We start from the raw sequence: 17,839 nt of genomic DNA on the forward strand, positions 1-17,839 counted from the left end.
GAAATATCATTGAAAATAAAGTTTACTATAAATAAAAATAAATAAAAAAATTAAAAAATTAAATATTGCTCAGGAGCACATAACTATGTAGTGAAAATATCCAGTTAGGACTTCTACTTCCAGTCATAGCATAGTGACTGCTACTGGCCTCAACTTTCTACCACAAAGAACTATGTATAAAATTGGACATATGAGGAGAATGCTTTAAGGAAATTCTGAGAGACAGAAAACTCATGAAAGAAGAGGAAGCGCTATATCACTTCCATTTTTTTTTCCTGGGAACAATTTTATGACTCCAGTGTGGACAGCTGGAGCCAAAGAAGACATATATATTTTTTAAGGATCTGAGAATAAAGTACTGAAGTGGCTTGAATCATAGGGTCAAGTCAGCACAGAAGAGATAGTTAAACATTGTGGGGATCCAGAAGTCTATGTCCAATTTCCCTATGTGTCTTTGTACCCAGACTTGACTGTATATATGTAGAGTTTATCAGAGATTATCTGTCATGGTGATAAAAGGAAAACAGTAATGCTAGGAGTATATCAGCGCTCAGAAACATTGTTCCAGCTCAGCCAGGCTGGAGATATGTCATTAATACCAAACTCACAAAGCTGATTAGCGAGAAAAGCTATACCTTGAGAATAAGGAGCAAACCCTAGAGGAAGGTCTGGTCAATAGTCTTAGAAACTAAGTAATGTAGTTTGGATAAGCGTCCCCACCCAAATCTCATGTTTAATTGGAATCCCCAATGTTGGAGGTGGGGCCTTGATGAAAGGTGATTGGATCATGTGAGTGGATTTCTCGTGAATGGTTGAACAATATCCCATTGCTGCTGTTCTCATGATAGTTAGTTCTCATTACCTCTGGCTGTTTAAAAGTGAGTGGCACCTCCCCCGAACCTTGTTCCTTCTTTCGCCATGTTATATACCTGTTCCCCCTTTTCCATCGACCATGATTGAAAGCTTCCTAAAGCCTCTTCAAATGCAGACACTTCTATGCTTCTTATACAGCTGCAGAACCATGAGTCAATTAAACTTCTTTTCTTTAAAATCACCCAGTCTCAGCTATTTCTTTATAGCAATACAAGAATGACCTAATAAACTAGGTAAATAAAAGCCAAATCTATAAAGATTTTGGAAGTTTAATAATACAAAGTTAAAAGAATTCTGAGCTTTCCACAAATCAAACATAATAAACCATCAAATGAAAGGTAATCAAAATCTATATTCACAGCCAGTAATCGGACTACCCACCAAAAACAAAAATTAAAACTCTTTGGAGGAAATAAGGGAATCTAGAGCTCATATATTATCCAAAACATTTTAAATACAATTCAAAAATCACTAGCCATTAAAAAATAGGAAAGTACAACCAAAAATAAAAATGGTAGTCAATATCATCCAATTGCAAGATGGCACAGATGTTAAATTTTGTATAAAAAGATGTTTAAAAATGAATATAAATATTTTCAAGGACTTCCAGGAAAATATGGTCCTTATGAGTGAAGAGATAAATAAACTAACTCGAGAAACTAAAAATCAAAACTAAAATGTAACCAAATAGAAATTTTACAACTAAAACTAGAATAACATAAGTAAAAAATTTCCCTAAAAGTGTTTTAACAACAGATAAAAGATAGTAGAATATGGTATAAGTGAATTTGAAGATAAAACAATAGAAATAATTCAACCTGAAGGACAGAAAGTAGATGTATTGTATTAATCAGGGTTCTTTAAAGGGACACAAGTAATAGGATATACAGATATAAAGATGTATATAGATCTAGATATAGATATATGGGATATCTATATATAGATATATGGGATATCTATATTTATCTATATATAGATATATAGATATAGTCGGGGTTCTCTAAAGGGATACAACTAATAGGATATCAATATATCTATATCTATATATCTATAGATATCTTTTTAGATATATATATTATATAAATAAAGTATAATATAAATAAAATAGTATTAACTCACGATCACAAGATTTCACAATAGGCTCTCTGCAAGTTGAGGAATATGGTAGCAAGTACAAGTCCCAAAGCTGAAGAACTTGGAGTCTGATGTTTGAGGGCAGGAAGCATCCAGCACAGGAGGAAGATGTAGTCTTGGAGGCTAAGCCAGTTTAACCTTTTCACGTTTTTCTGCCTGCTGTATATTCTAGCTACTCTGGCAGCTGATTAGATGGTGCCCACCCACATTAAGGGTAAATCTGCTTTTCCCAGACCACTGACTCAAACGTTAATCTCCTTTGGCAACACCTTCGCAGACATGCCCAGGATCAATACTTTGCATCCTTCAACCCAATCAAGTTGACAGTATTAACCATCACATGTATTGACAAAAAGGTAACAGATACTCAAGGTCATGTGGAACGATACAATAGTGTAAAAATTACATATAAGTGGATTTTCAAAATGAAAAGGGAGAATGAGACAAAAAATATTTTAATAAATGATTGATTTCCAGTTTTGATTTTTGATTCCCAATTTTGATTATCACTATAGTTTTTTAGAAGGTAGGAAAGTTAATACTGACTTCAGCATAAGAAGTGTAATTCTGAGGGCTCAACTTGGGATTCTAACCATTATACACTATTAGGGTAAGACTCTTCTGTTCATTCTACACTATATGTCATGAATTATGAATACTGGTTAGAACAGACACTGTCAGCATGAAGTGCATGCTGGGTACTGTCTCTAATCTTTTTGGGTTGTTGTTTCTCTGGCCTTGGATTGTTTGCTCCTACATATACACTTATAATTACTCTGCTGAATAGTCCAGGAGGACCTTCCGGATAAGTCCAGAATGCCCACTTTGTGCAGCTCCCTCCTACCTGTACTCTATCCTGTGAACTCTCGTTGCTTGGTCTTTCTAAATTTCTTCCATCTCTTTAAGTCTGCAGTCTTCCAGTCTTCGCTTTTGTTCCCTCTCTCTGCACTGCACCCTGGAAACTCTATCAAGGCTGTAAAATAATGCAGTTATAGAACTTCCATCATTTTAGGGTTTTCCTCCCATCTTAAGAGATCAATATCACATGTTTTTTGATGGTCAGTATTTTGAAAATGATTACTTCAAATATTTCACCCAGTTCTTTTGGTAGTGTTAGGCAGACTGAGAAATTCAGTCTTTGTTACTCTATATTGACCAAGAGCAGGAATCTAGGAAACTTTTATAATTTAAAAATGAGTATTATTGGATACAGATAAACCATTAGAAAATTAAAGCCTGTTAACCCACTGATAAATATGGAATATTAAAAATAAGTATTTATTTAATCCTAAGTAGTAATAAAATAGAGGAGGCACAAGTAAAAACAAAATTCACAGAAAATAAATCCAAAATTATCAATAATTACATCGAATGTTAATTGACTATATGATCCAATTAAATGTCACAAATTATTAAATTAGATTAAAAAAGAAGGTCCAGTTATATGTCATGTTTATGTTTAAAGATCTACTTTGAATAGAAATTTGTAAGCATGCTAAAATTATAGACAATTTTTTTTTAACTAAACAGAAGTACTTTTTTGGAAAGTTAAAACAATATTAAACAATTTGATCAAAATGACATTAACAAATATTACATTTAATAATTAAAGAAAACACTAATTAAAGTACACAGAAAACTTTCATAAAGATAATCTGTGAGCTGGGCTATGAAATGATACTCAATGAATGTCAAAATTCTGAAATTTGACAAAGTATGTTTAGAAAATGGAAAAGTTCCTTGAAAAAAGATAAAGAGAAGCATTTCATGATTTAAAAAAACATTAACCCAAAGAAATCTGCAGGGCTATACTGCTTAATTGATGGATTTTATTAAACTTGAAGATATTAAAAATACTACTAGTCATGCATAAACTCAGAAAACCTAAAAGGTTCATATAGCTATATTAGGAACTCAATATTTATTTTTATTGAATAAATATATTTAATAACAAATAATTATATATATACTTATGTAATGAAACTTAGCAATGTGTACTTCTCTCTGTCTCTCTCTCTCTGACTCTCTTTTTCTCTCTCTCACACACATGCTCACACAAACTGAATAAATTTTGACTTTGACCAACAATTGGTCACTAGTTCTACAGACCTATTCCAAACCTTCTGAGTTTGTAGAGTCATCAAATAGGCCATTGTGTTGTAAAAAAACACTAGTTGTTCTTTATAATCTGTAATGATTATTTTGCGTGCTTGCAGAGTTTCACTTTTACTCCACAATCCTGAATACTCAAGCAGAAAAGAAGACTATATTAGATTATACACATGCCATGATAAAAGATACATTCTATATTCACTATGGATTTGAGATTACAATTAGTTCTCAATAGGCATTAAATAATAATGTTATGCAATACAACCCCAATTATACACACAGCAGGATAATGAGGACTACTCTCTGGGGAGAATAATCCATTCATTAATATTGTGCATTATTTGCTGATTCAGAAAAAGAATGTTGCTTTTTAAACACCTTCTGAAGAATTTGCCTTTTCTTTCATTACTAAATGCAACTGTATTTCACAAACTAAAGAGTTAATTGATAAAATAACACACAATTAAATTAATTGGTATCTCAGAATCACATTAGACAATGTAGATGTAGATACAAATTAAGGTTGATATATGAGTATTCATGTTCATGTATTTATTCATTATTTGAATTTTATTGAGCAAATATTTAATATCTACTAAATTCTCTGCACTGAACTAGGATAAAGTATGCAACATAAGGTATGGTTTATGATCTATGAATATTAAGTATAAAACATCACCTGTTTCAATAAGAAGATTTTCCATTTAAACTTGTGTGTGCATTGGCAAAATGTAATTTATGATAATATACACAGTGAAACTCACAGGATGTAAGTTCTTGTTTGGTTTCATTAATTATTGTGTATTTTTCTATACAAAGAATCAGATGTTAATACATTCCTTCCAAAATCTACCTTTGTGACCAAGGCATTTTGCTGCCTTTTCTAAAGTGAGACCTTCCTTTTTTAACTTTCAGAAGTAGAATTTTCCTTCCTTTTTTAACATAAATGTTAAAATTTAACATTTTTAACACCAGCACAGCAATCTAAGCAATTATGTGCATCTCTCCAGATGGACCCCTGATGAATCGCACATCCTGGTATCCACGTTCATGCATAGCCCCTCTTGCATTTATGCCCATTCTTTCACTATTTTGACCAACATGAGAGAAGGTGATATTAAATTTCTTCCAAGGCTTGGAAACAAGACACCTTGTAGCTTCCATCAGGATCTCTTCAAACACCTGCTCTGAATCTGACTACCCTGTGACAATCATATTGGCCCAGATAGAAGCCAGAGGAAGAGAAAGAGATGCTTAGCAAACTCTAAGCTTTTGTAAGCATCCACTTGTGGTAGAAGGTGTGTGAGTAAAGTAGTTATGCTGGACTTCTAGCATGATTCAACCTTCATCTGACTCCAGTTCCAGCTGCCATCTGTTGGAAACAACATCAGAAATACAAGGCAAGAATTGCACTGCTGAACCCAATTAAACTTCAGAATCTTCACAATACCTTATTGTTGAAGTAGTAATTTTTAGATTACTTTTATGCAGCAATATATTACCAACATGTTAGTTGATATGGTTTGGCTCTGTGTCCCCACCCAAATCTCACCTTGTATTGTAACAATCCCCACACGTCAAGGGCAGAACCAGGTAGAGATAATTAAATCATGGGGCAGTTTCCACCATGCTGTTCTCGTGATAGAGTTCTCATGAGATCTGATGATTTTATAAGTGGCTTCCCCCTTCAGTCTGCACTCATCCTCTCTCCTGCCCACCCTGTGAAGAGGTGCCTTCTGCCATGATTGTAGTTTCCTGAGGCCTCCCCTGCCATGTGGAACTGTGAGCCAATTAAACCTCTTTTCTTTATAAACTAACCAGTTTCAGGCAGTTTTTTACAGCAGCATGAGAATGAACTAATATAGTAAATTGGTACTACAGAGAGTGGGGTGCTGGGCAAAAAGATACCTGAAAATGTGGAAATGACTTTGGAACTGGGTAATAGGCAGTGATTGGAATAGTTTGGAGGGCTTAGAAGAAGGTGGGAAAATGTGGGAAAGTTTGAAACTTCCTAGAGACTTGTTCAGTGGCTTTGATCAAAATGCTGATAATGTTATAAACAATAATGTCCAGGCTGAGGTGGTCTCAGATGGAGATGAGGAACTTGTTGGGAAGTAGAGCAAAGGTGAATCTTATTATGCTTTAGCAAAGAGACTGGCAGCGTTCTGTCCTGGACCGAGAGATATGTGGAACTTTGAACTTGAGAGAGATAATGTAGGGTATCTGGTAGAAGAAATTTCTAAGCAGCAAAGCATTGAAGCGGTAGCAGAGCACAAAAGTTTGGAAAATTTGCAACCTGATGATGCAATAGAAAATAAAACCCCATTTTCTGGGGAGAAATTCTGCAGAAATTTGCATAAGTAGCCAGGAGCCAAATGTTAATCACCAAGACAGTGGGGAAAATGTCTCCAGTTCATGTGAGAGATCTTCACAGCAGCCATTCCCATCGCAGGCCCAGAGGCCGAGGAGGAAAAATGGTTTTGTGGTTGGGGCCCAAGGCCCTCCTTCTATGCGCAGTCTAGGAATTTGGTGCCCTGTGTCCTGGATGTTCCAACTATGGCTTAAAGGGGCCAAGATACAGCTCAGGCTGTGGCTTTAGAGGGTGCAAGCCCTAAGCCTTGGCAGCTTCCACGTGGTGTTGAGCCTGAAGGTGCACAGAAGTCAAAAATTGAGGCTGGAAACCTCTGTATTGGAGAGCCCACAGAGAGTCCCCATTGGAGTACTGCCTAGTGGAGCTGAGAGAAGAGGGTCACTGTCTTCCAGATCCCAGAATGGTAGATTCACTGACAGCTTGTACTATGTGCCTGGAAAAGCCACAGTCAGTCAATGCCAGTCCATGAAAGCAGCTAGCAGTGGGGTTGTACCCTACAAAGCCATAGGGGCAGAGCTGCCCAAGGCCATGGGAGCCCACCTGTTGCAACAGTGTGACTAGGATGTGAGACATGGAGTCAAAGGAGATCATTTGGATCTTTAAAGTTTAATGATTGCCCCACTGCATTTTGAACTTTCGTGGGGCCTGTAGCCCTTTTGTTTCGGCCAATTTCTCCTGTTTGAAATGGGCGTGTTAGCAAATGCCTGTACCCCCACTGTATCTAGGAAGTAACTAACTTGCTGTTGATTTTACAGGCTCATAGGCAGAAGAGATTTGCCTTGTCTCAGATGATAATTTGGACTTGGATTTTGGGATTATTGCTGGAATGAGTTAAGAATGTGGGGGATTGTTGGAAGCACATGATTGTTTTGAAAGGTGAGGGCGTGAGACTTGGGAGGGGCCAAGGATGAAATGATATGGTTTGGCTCTGAGTGCCCACCCAAATCTCATCTTGAATTTTAATAATCCCCATGTGTCAAGGGCAGGACCAGGTGAAGATAACTGAATTATGAGGGTGGTTTTCAGCATGCTGTTCTTGTGATAGTGAATGAGTTCTCATGGGATCTGATGGTTTTATAAGGGGATTTCCCCTTCACTGGGCACTCATTCTCTCTCCTGCCACCCTGTGAAGAGGTACCTTCCACCAAGATTGCAAGTTTCTTAAGGCCTCCCCAGTCATACAGAACTGTGAGTCAATTAAACCTCTTTTTTCCATAAACTACCTAGTCTCGGGCAGTTCTTTGTAGGAGCATGAGAACAGACTAATACATTAGTTAACAATGATAAACATTCAAAGTATATTTGAAATAATACTAAATGATAAAACTACATGTAGTTAATAGAAACATAAACAATTTGAACTTTATTATAATTTTCAGTTCCTCTTTGTACCATATAACATTCTTTTTTCATTAACAGAATATTGAGATAAATATAATTTTAAAAAATTAAATTCAACTGTTTATTACTTTCTTTTCAGACTCTAGAATTAAACAAAAGAGCAAAATATGATTTATATCATTCTGACTTTAGAACAAGATACATTCAGGTTTTTTTTTTTTTTTTTTGGTAAGTCTACACTTTTGTGTAAACTCTGATCAACTGGAATCCCTAATATTTCTACTACAATAGTTTCAGAAGCTGTCTCTAGATTCAGATTACAAAGAATACCATGAAAGATCATCAATTGCTATCACTGGGGAGAGGCTGTAATATCACATGTACCATGTGTTTTTCTATCCAAAAACCCCAAAACAGCTTTAAAAAAAATTTCATCAGTATTCACTTTTCCAAGCATGTAAGCAGATGTTACCATTGTAGGAATGAGTTAGGGCCTTCTTTGGTTTTTCTACACCCAGGAAAACTTTAGTAAGAATAGCTATAATTGGCCCCATCAAATAGGATGCCTTCTCCTGCTAGCAACGTAAATATATAGTTGAGAGGAGATAAACCAATCCCTTTATTTAAGGCATTTCAAGCAGAGCATAAGAGAGTACCAAGATAAACAAATGACCACTGGAGTGTTTTACTGGAGTACAAAGAAAGAATATGGCCCAAGTTGAAGCATCGTTCCCTTAATAGTCATTACTATAGCTTTCTTTCCCTATTCTTTATTCGGCACTCTAAGTGCCTGTCTTCTTACTATATGCTTTCTCTTTCTTATCTTTTATTTATTTTTACTATTTAACTAAAGGTGCTACTCCTCATTCCATATGGCCTAAATAAGGCTATTATGTGATGTCTACTTAGAAACCAACCAAGGAGTATGCAAAAGTACAGGAATAAAATAACTAGGGCACTTACAGTTATTTCACAGATGTCACCTAGAAGTCTAGGGGACTAGATTTATAACAGGCTTAAGATATATAAGGGAGTGATGAGAGGCTGGCTAGAATATCACATTGCTATCAGGCAGGATAAATATACCTCAAAGGAAAAATATGTGTTATGAAATATAACACCATCCAATGAGAACAAGTAAAATGTTAACTCACACTGTATAAGTCATTGGTAATGTATTTTGTGGTCTTCTCTTCTTTTGATTAACAATATCACAATAAACTAACATTTTGATGGCCAACTTGTTTCGAATATAACAAAATGAGGTGTTAAATAATCTTTTTTATTTATGACAACAGACAGTAAGAACATAACTAACAAGTCAAATTCAAATCTAAAATGCTGATTCAATACAGTCTTTGTAGTATTCTGCTCTAGTTATAGAAATTATAATAGGCTGAATTATTTGCTATTGAAAAGGCAATCTTTCATTAGATTATTTTAAATAACCCTCATTTGAATCATTTAATAATGTTACTCTTTTCTGCCAATTTACTCATGTTAGAAGGTAGCACTCAGCCAGATCATGAGCTTTTACCCTAACTCCAAAGGGTCGGAATTATAATTTCAATCTTCAAACTTTAAAACAGGAGGTTAAAATATTATGTTGAATAGAATGTTAAAAAGGTTTAAATGCAAAAATTGAGGCCTTGACCTCAATTTTTCCTTATTAAAAGAGTTTCTCTATCTTTTCCGGTTGAACCATAATGACCCTTCATTAGAGAGATTAACCTGTTAGCATACAAGCACATTCAATTCAGCTGATTAAATTTTCCCCAGATTAAACCTGAAAAAGGGAGAGAGGCATTATATATATAATATATTACATATATAGTCACCATTTTAAACTTTAATCTTCCTTCAGGCGAAAAGAAACACAAAACATGTATGGTTTGCTACTAAAAATTATTTTTAATCGAGACAAACTTATGGTATATTGTGTAATTAGAGACACATATCAGCAAGCAGTGGACACTTCAACTTTGGGAATGGCAACTATACCACACCTTCTATGAACAACTCTTAGGGTATCTTCATTTCAGTTTTATTCATCATCTTTTGGCCTTGGATGCTTCTGAAAATTTCAGTTGTTCTCTTGCCATTTGAGTTAATTTTATTTTTCTCTTTAGAAAATAATTTGGCAACTTTTACATGTTTGAATATACACTTACTAAGTGATACTGTAATTACATTCCTAGCTATTTACCCAAGAAAAATAAATATTTACAAACAGCTATATACAAATATTTACAGCACTTTTGTACACAATCGCACAAGACTGGAAAGAGACCAAATGTCCTTCACCCAGTGAATAGAAAAACAAACTGTAGTGCGCCCACAAAATACTGTTCAGATATAAAATAGAGCTATTGGTTTATACAAAGATATGACTTTCTCTCAACCACATTTTGCTAGGCTCTTTCAAGCCAGATTCAAATGCTACCTACTGTATTACTCCATTTATGTAGCTTTCTGGGAAAGGTGAATGTATAGGCATAGAGAGTAGGTTTCCATTGGTTTGTGGAATCAGGTGTGAGGATGAATTATATAAAGGGGTAATATAAGTAAAGTTTCTGTGGTAAGTGCTCCACATCTTGATCATGATGGTAGATACCAGACTTTATGCATTGTTAAACTTCATGGAAAGGTACAACAAAAAATAATTTTATCATGCATAAATTTAAAAATTAATATTAAGCATACTTAAAAATAAAAAATATACTTCTCTGTAAGTTTTTTTGTTTCAAGTACAGGTCACATGGGTTTGTAAACTATAATATGTATTGGCCAAAAAGTGAACAGGTAAAGAGCCTAATTTAGTAGTAATGAGTTTTATCCCATGTACACAACCTGTTTCAAGATAGACTATTTCTTTTAAAATAGGCCAAGTACTGATGTCCCAGAAATCAGACTAGGATGAGATACTGTTTCATTTTTACTATTCATCTTTATTAATTCCATCCTGAATGTAAATGCAAGGTGTTCCAGTTCAGACAGATTATCATTATTCACAAAAAGCAAATAATGAGGGTATAGTTTCCCATGTATTTCTTGGTTTACTATTCCTCCTGGAGTGATGCAATGAAAGCCAGGTCACGTCTCAGAAAACCTTAGCCTGTATTTTAGATAAGGAAATAGATTGATCTGCTTATGCATGTGAAAGAGACAGAGTTGCCTTTTCCTTCCCCTCCTTAACTGCGGAATAGAAACCTTTGCTCCTTGAATAGAAAGGAACTTGGGTTCTCACCCTAGCCTTTGGAATGTAAATGCATGTCACCAAGGACCAGACAAGTCCCTATGTCAGTGTCTTTTGCTTTTATGACCTAGACACATATCCAAAGTTGCAAGCTTCGTTTTCCCTTGAAATGAAAACACATAGTTCCAGAGTTAGGTAAATCTCTTAGAAATTCTTATAAAGTTTTTTCACTGACTGTATAGCTGGAAATTAACTTCCCCAAGGCTTTGATGCTAGCCCAAGATTCCAAGTTTTCAGCAAAATTTATTCAGAAAGCTGCAACTTGGAGAAACACAAAAATAGTTTATTTATATCCCACAGGTAATCTACCTAAGATGACAAATATAGAAATGAATAGGAAAGGACATTTAGAGGAAAATTTAAAGAATGCTCTCTGATAGGTATAGTGATATCTCATTTTGGCATCAATTTGTATTTCTTTAATGACTTATGGCATTAAGCAGATTTTTGTGGGCTTGTTTGAATACATTTTCTTTGGTAAAATATTTATTCAAAACTTTCATCTATTTTTTATTGGATCACTTGTTTTCTTATTGATTTAAAAACCTTTTTATACTCTGGAATGAAGTTTTTGTTAGACACATAAATTGCAAATATCCTCTACAAGTCATTTGCTTGCTTTTTAATTTTATTAACAATGTATTTTGGATGGAAGCTGTCTAAATATTTATTGATATGTATCTGGAATCTCTATTCTGTTTCATTGACCTGTGTATCTATTCTTTCATCAATATCGCACTGACTTGATAATCCTAGCTTTATAGTAAGTCTTGAAATTGGTGGTGTGTGTCCTCCAACTTCTTTTGCAATTTATCTTAGCTATTCTACTTCTTTTTCTTTTCTATTTAAATTTGTGCACCTTAATTTTTAAAATTATAAATCCAGGAAAGATTTGGATTGAAATTTAAAACTAAACATTATTGAGTTTTCTATCCATAGACATAAAATATCATTCAAATTCTTTAAACCTTTAATTTCTTTTATCATTGTCTTATGGTTTTAGGTGCATAAACTGTATGTTTCATTTCTTTTTCTTTATTTTTATACTAGATATAATTTCCAATACAATGTTGAACAGGAATAGGGTGAGATGCATCCTTGCCTTGTTCTGAATTTAAGGGAGATGGCGTTCAGTCTTCCACATTAAGACACCATTTTCACAACTTTATCTAATCGGTAGAATTTATCTGAGGTGCCTTTTATCTAATCAAGGATGCCCCCTTTTACTTCTTGAGTGTGGATAATTTCTAATCAGTAGTAAATATTGAATTTTGTCAATATTCATATGATTGTATAATTTTTTATTCTATTAATATATTGATTTACTGTGACTGATTCTGAAACACCAAAATAGACTTGCATTCCTAGGATCATTGTCACTGAATATGATTTATTACAGTTGAATAATCTACACTGACATATTATTATCGCTGAAAGAACATAGTGTACATTAGGATTCACCCTTAGTGTTATAGACTCCATGTTTGTGTGCTGGTATCCCCACAGAATTTCTGTCTTTAAACTCTAACACCAATAAGAATGATATTTGGAGATGGAACCTTTGAGAGAGAATTACATCACAAGGGAAGAGCCCTTATGATGTTAGTGCCCTTATTAAAAGAGACAAAAGAGAGTCGGCTTCTACTATCTCTCTCACCACGTGAGGACATAGCAAGGAAACCATTTACCAACTAAGAGAGCCCTCACTAAGCACCCAACCATGCTGGCACCACAATCTCAGTCTTCCAGACTGTAGAACTGTAAGAAATACATTTCTGTTGTTTAAGCCACCCAGTCTATGGTAGTTCTGTTCCAGCAGTTTGAACTGGCTGAGACAGTATTGTAGATTGTCTGGGTTGGACACATATATAAAGACATGTATCAGTCATTATGGTGTCATGCTAAGTAGGTTCATTGCCCTCAAGATCCTGTGGGCTCTCGATATTCGTGTCTCCTTCCTCACAAACCTCTGATTTTTTCAATGTCTCCTTAATTTTACATTTTCCCGAATGTAATATGTGGGAATTATACAGGATGTAGTCTTTTCAGATTGGCTTGTTTCTTAATAATATGCGTTTCAGTTTCCTCCATGATTTTTCCTACATGGTAGCTTATTTCTTTTTAGGCCTGAAAATATTCCATTGTCTGATTAAACCACAGTTTATTTATCCATTCACCCACTGAACAACATTTTGTTTCCAAGTTTTGTCAACTGTGAATAAAGCTGCTAAAAACATCCAAGTATAGGTTTTTGTGTAAATATACATTTTCAACTCCTGGGCAAATACCAAGGAGCATGATGGCAGAATTGTATAGTAAGAGTACATTTAGTTTCGCAAGAAACTGTCCAAATGGCTGTACTACTTTGCATTTCGACCAGTAATGCATGAGAATTTCTATTTCTCCATATCCTCACCAACATCTGATATTGTCAATGGTCTAGATTTTGGCCATATTAAACAGATACTGCTTCACACCTATTAGTATTTTTATTTTTTTATTTTATTTTTTATTTTTTGCCGAGTGTCACTTTGTTGCCCAGGCTGGAGTGCAGTGGCATGATCTCGGCTTACTGAAGCCTCCACCTCCCAGGTTCTGAGTGATTCTCCTGCCTCAACCTCCAGAGTAGCTAGGATTACAGGTGCATGCCACCACGCCTGGCTAATTTTGTATTTTTAGTAGAGACGATGTTTCAACATGTTGGCCAGACTGGTCTTGAACTCCTGACCTCAGGTGATCCACCCACCTCGGCTTCCCAAAGTGCTCAGCTCACAGGCGTAAGCCACCATGCCCAGCCAATATCTGCTGTTTTAATCTGCATTTTCCCTGATAACAAAAGATGTGAAACACCTTTCACATGTCTACCCGCCATCTGTAGAACTTCTTGGTGAGTTATCTGTTTGGGTCTTTGGTCCAATTTTCAACTAGGTTGTTTATTTTCTTATTTTGAAATTTTGAGTTCTTTATATATTTCAGCTAAATCTTTTATTAGATATGTCTTTTGAAAATATTTTCTCCATCTCTAACTTGTCTTTGCATTCTCCTGATAGTATCTTTTGAACAGCATATATGTATATATTTAATTTTAATGAAGTCTAGTTTATCAGTTCTTTCTTATGGATCGTGCCTTTGCTGCCACATGTAAAAAGTTATTGCCAAACCAAAGACTATCTACATGTTTTCTTATGTTATCTTTTAACTATTTTATAGTTTTGTGTTTTACATTTAGGTCTGTGGTCCATTTTGGATTAATTTTCATGAAGAGTGTAAGGCTCTGTTTAGATTTTTTTTTTCTTCCATTTTTTGCATGAGGATGTCTAATTGCTCCAGAATCATTTGATGAAAAGACTGTCTTTTTAAAATTGTATTGCTTTTGCTCTTTTGTCAAAGAGCAGTTGGTTATATTTATGTTGGCCTATTTCTAGGCTCTGTGTTCTGTTCCATTTATCTACTTATCTTTTCTTTTTGCTAATAACACACATTCTTGATTCTGTAGCTTTGTAAGGAAAAACTACAAAACTTTAATGAAATAATCAATGTCAAACTAGATAAAGACTTATTCCATGTTCATGAATAGGAAGATTTAATATTGTCAAGATCTCAGTTCTTTCTGCTGGATTTATAAATTTAATGCAATCCCAATAAAAATCCCAGTAAGTTATTTTTTAGATATTAACAAACTAACTCAAAAGTGTATATGGTGAGGCCAAAAGTCTAGAATAGCCAAGACAACATTCAAGGAAAAGAACAAAGTTGAGGGACTGACATTACCCGATTTTAAGAATTATGATAAAGCAATTACATGGGAGTTTTGTAACTCAGATAATTTCTTACTGCTCATTAACATCCTTTTCTTTCAGATTGAAGAACTCCCTTTAGCAGTTCTTGTAGGACAGGTCTGGTGTTGATGAAATTCTTCAGTTTTTGTTTGTTTGGAGGAGTCTTTATTGCTCCTTCATTCTTTAAAGATATTTTAACAGGATATAATATTCTAGGGGTAAAAGATTTTTGTTTGTTTGCTTTTTTCTTCAGCATTTTAAATATGACACGCAACTCTCTTCTGGTCTGTAATGTTTCCACTGAATGTCTTCTGATAGATGTATTGGAGCTTCGTTGTATGTTATTTGTTTCTTTTTCTCTTCCTGCTTTTAGAATTCTTTCTGTATCTTTGACCTTAGAGAGTGTGATTATTAAACACCTTAATGTAGCCTTCTCTGAGTTAAATGTGCTTTATGCTGTATAACCTTCCTCTACTTAAATGTTGATGTGTTTCTTTAGGTTTGGAAGTTCTCCAATATTATCCCTTTTAATAAACTTTTTACCCCTGTCTCTTTCTCTGTCTCCACTTTAGGGTCAATAACTCTTAGCTTTGCCCTTTTGAGACTTTTCTAGGTCTTGGATGCATGCTTCATTCTTTTTTATTTTTTCTCCACTGTGTATTTTCATATATCCTGTCTTCAAGCTCACTAATTATTTCTTCTGCTTAATTAATTCTGCTATTAATTAAGAAACTGTGATGCATTCTTCAGTATGCCAATTGCATTTTTCCACGCTAGAATTTCTGCTTAATTTTTTTTAGTTATTTCAATTTCTTTTGTACATTTATGTGATAGAATTCTGAATTCATTCTCTGTGCTATCTTACATTTCTTTGATTTTTCTCAAAACAACTACTTTGAATTCCCTATCTGAAAGGTCCTATATTTCTATTTCTCCTGGATTGGTTTCTGGTGCCCTATTTTGTTCCTTTGGTGAGGTTATCTTTTGTAGATGGTCTTAATGCTTGTATATGTTCATCAGTGTTTGAGCACTGAAGAGTCAGGTATTTATTGTAGTCTCTGCAGTCTGGGCTTCTTGTGCCCATCCTACTAGGGAAGGCTTTCCAGGTATCAAATAAACTTGGGTCCCAAGCCCAATAACACTGTGGTTTTTGTAGGTTTTTAGAGGTACCACCTTGGTGGTCTTGGATGAGATCTAGAAGAATTCCCTGGATTACCAAGCAGAGACTCTTGTTCTTTTCCCTTACTTTCTCCCAAACAGTCTGGGAGAAAGTAAGGGAAAAGAACAAGAGTCTCTGCTTGGTAATCCAGGGAAAATAGAGTTTTGCATTATCAAACTTTCAGTTTCACAAAGCTAAGCGCACACAGAGAGAGAGACTCCATCTTGGAGTCCTTAGTTTTCTGGAACTGAAGGTTTGTTGATGCAAGTACCCCTATAGCCACCACCACCGGGATCTGTGCTGGGTCAGACTTGAAGCCGGTACAGCATTGGTTCTCATCCAAGACCCACTATAACTACTACTACCTGGCTACCACCTATGTTCACTCAAGGTCCTAGTGCTCTACAATCGGAAGGTCACCAAGACAGCCAGGTTTGTGTTCTTCCCTTCAGGGTGATAAGTTCTCCCAGGCCCCAGGCAGGTCCAGAGATGGTGTCTGAGAGCTAGCAATTGATATCCAAAACCTTAGAAATTTACCTGATATTCTGTTCTGTTGTGGCTAAGCTGGCACTTAATTCACAATACAAAGGTCTCCCTGCACTTTTTCCCCCTTTTCACAAGCAGAGGAGCCTCTCCCTGTGACCACCACAACTTCCAGCCCATGGCGGTTCTGCGAGGCCACCACCAATGTTTACTTAAACCCAAGGGATGTTCAGTCAGCTTGTGGTGAACGCTGCCAAGCCTGCAACTTACTGTTCAGAGCAGTGGGCTCTGGACCAGGACAGGTCCAGAAATGCTGTTTAAGAGCCTAGATCTCAACTTAGGGACCATAAGAGCCTGGTTGTTGCTCTACCCCACTGTGGCTGACCTGGTACCTAAGGTGCAAGACAAAAATCCCCTTTACTTTTCCCTCTGTTTTATCAAACAGGAGTCTTTCACCATAGTCACCACAGCTGGGAATGTGCTGTATCACACCTGAAGCCAACAAATCTCAGAGTCCAATGTCCATGGGGTATACTACCTGGGTATCACTGCTGGTTATTCAGGACCCAATGGTTCTTTAGTCAGCAGGAGATGAATCCTGCCGGGACTGAGTTCTTCTCTTTAAGGCATCAGGTTTCCTTTTGGCCCAGCGTGTGTCTAGAAATGTCATCCAGGAGGTAGGTCCTACAGTGAGGGCCTCATGACTCTGCCTGGTCCTCTATTTTACTGTGCCTGAGCAGGTATCTATGATGAAAGACAAAGTCCTCTTACTCTTCACTCTCCTCTCCTCAGGCAGAAAAATTAGGCTACTTTTTGTTTGTTTGTTTGTTTCTGTGAGCTGCACTGCCTGGGATTGTTGGAGAGATGGTGCAAGCACTCCCTTAGCCACCCCAGCTAGTGTTCCCCTACCTCATGTGCCATCCTATGTGTTCGGGATCTGAGCCAAGCCTAGCACTAGAATTTCCTTAGTTATGGTAGCCATTGTGTCCAAGACTTCCTTTCAAGTTTACCAAGGATCCCAGAGCATTTTGGCCTATGGTGACAAGGCTTGCTGAGAAACTCAAGTTTCAATGGCTGGGATATACAGTTCCCTTCAGGCTAGGTCTGTCCAAATGCTCCCTCCATGGCTGGGTGCTGGCTGAGCCCCGCATGGCTTTGCCCTCTGTCATGACAGGGCAGCACTGAGTAAAGTCTTTCCATCGCTGAGCCCTCCCTCAGCAAAGTGCAGATTCTCTTTTGTTGGGGGACGAGTAACATTGGCCATTCAAGATCATATTTTCTATCCTCTTCAGTGGTATAAAGTTAAAACTAGGTACTATGATTGCCCACCT

At 36.0% G+C, this 17,839-nt stretch overlaps 1 long non-coding RNA gene across 2 annotated transcripts in view; it reads left to right on the forward strand.

Annotated features, from left to right (window-relative positions):
- Positions 1-12,709: 12,709 nt before the first annotated feature.
- The window catches only part of LOC139360099 (uncharacterized), a 52,453-nt gene continuing 47,323 nt past the window's right edge, over positions 12,710-17,839 (forward strand). For both annotated transcript variants that reach the window (XR_011617209.1, XR_011617208.1), the window contains exon 1: positions 12,710-12,847. This is a non-coding gene — a long non-coding RNA (uncharacterized lncRNA). The remainder of the gene's footprint in view (positions 12,848-17,839) is intronic.

Source organism: Macaca nemestrina, chromosome 19 (genome assembly GCF_043159975.1).
Source record: "Macaca nemestrina isolate mMacNem1 chromosome 19, mMacNem.hap1, whole genome shotgun sequence".
NCBI lineage: Eukaryota > Metazoa > Chordata > Mammalia > Primates > Cercopithecidae > Macaca > Macaca nemestrina.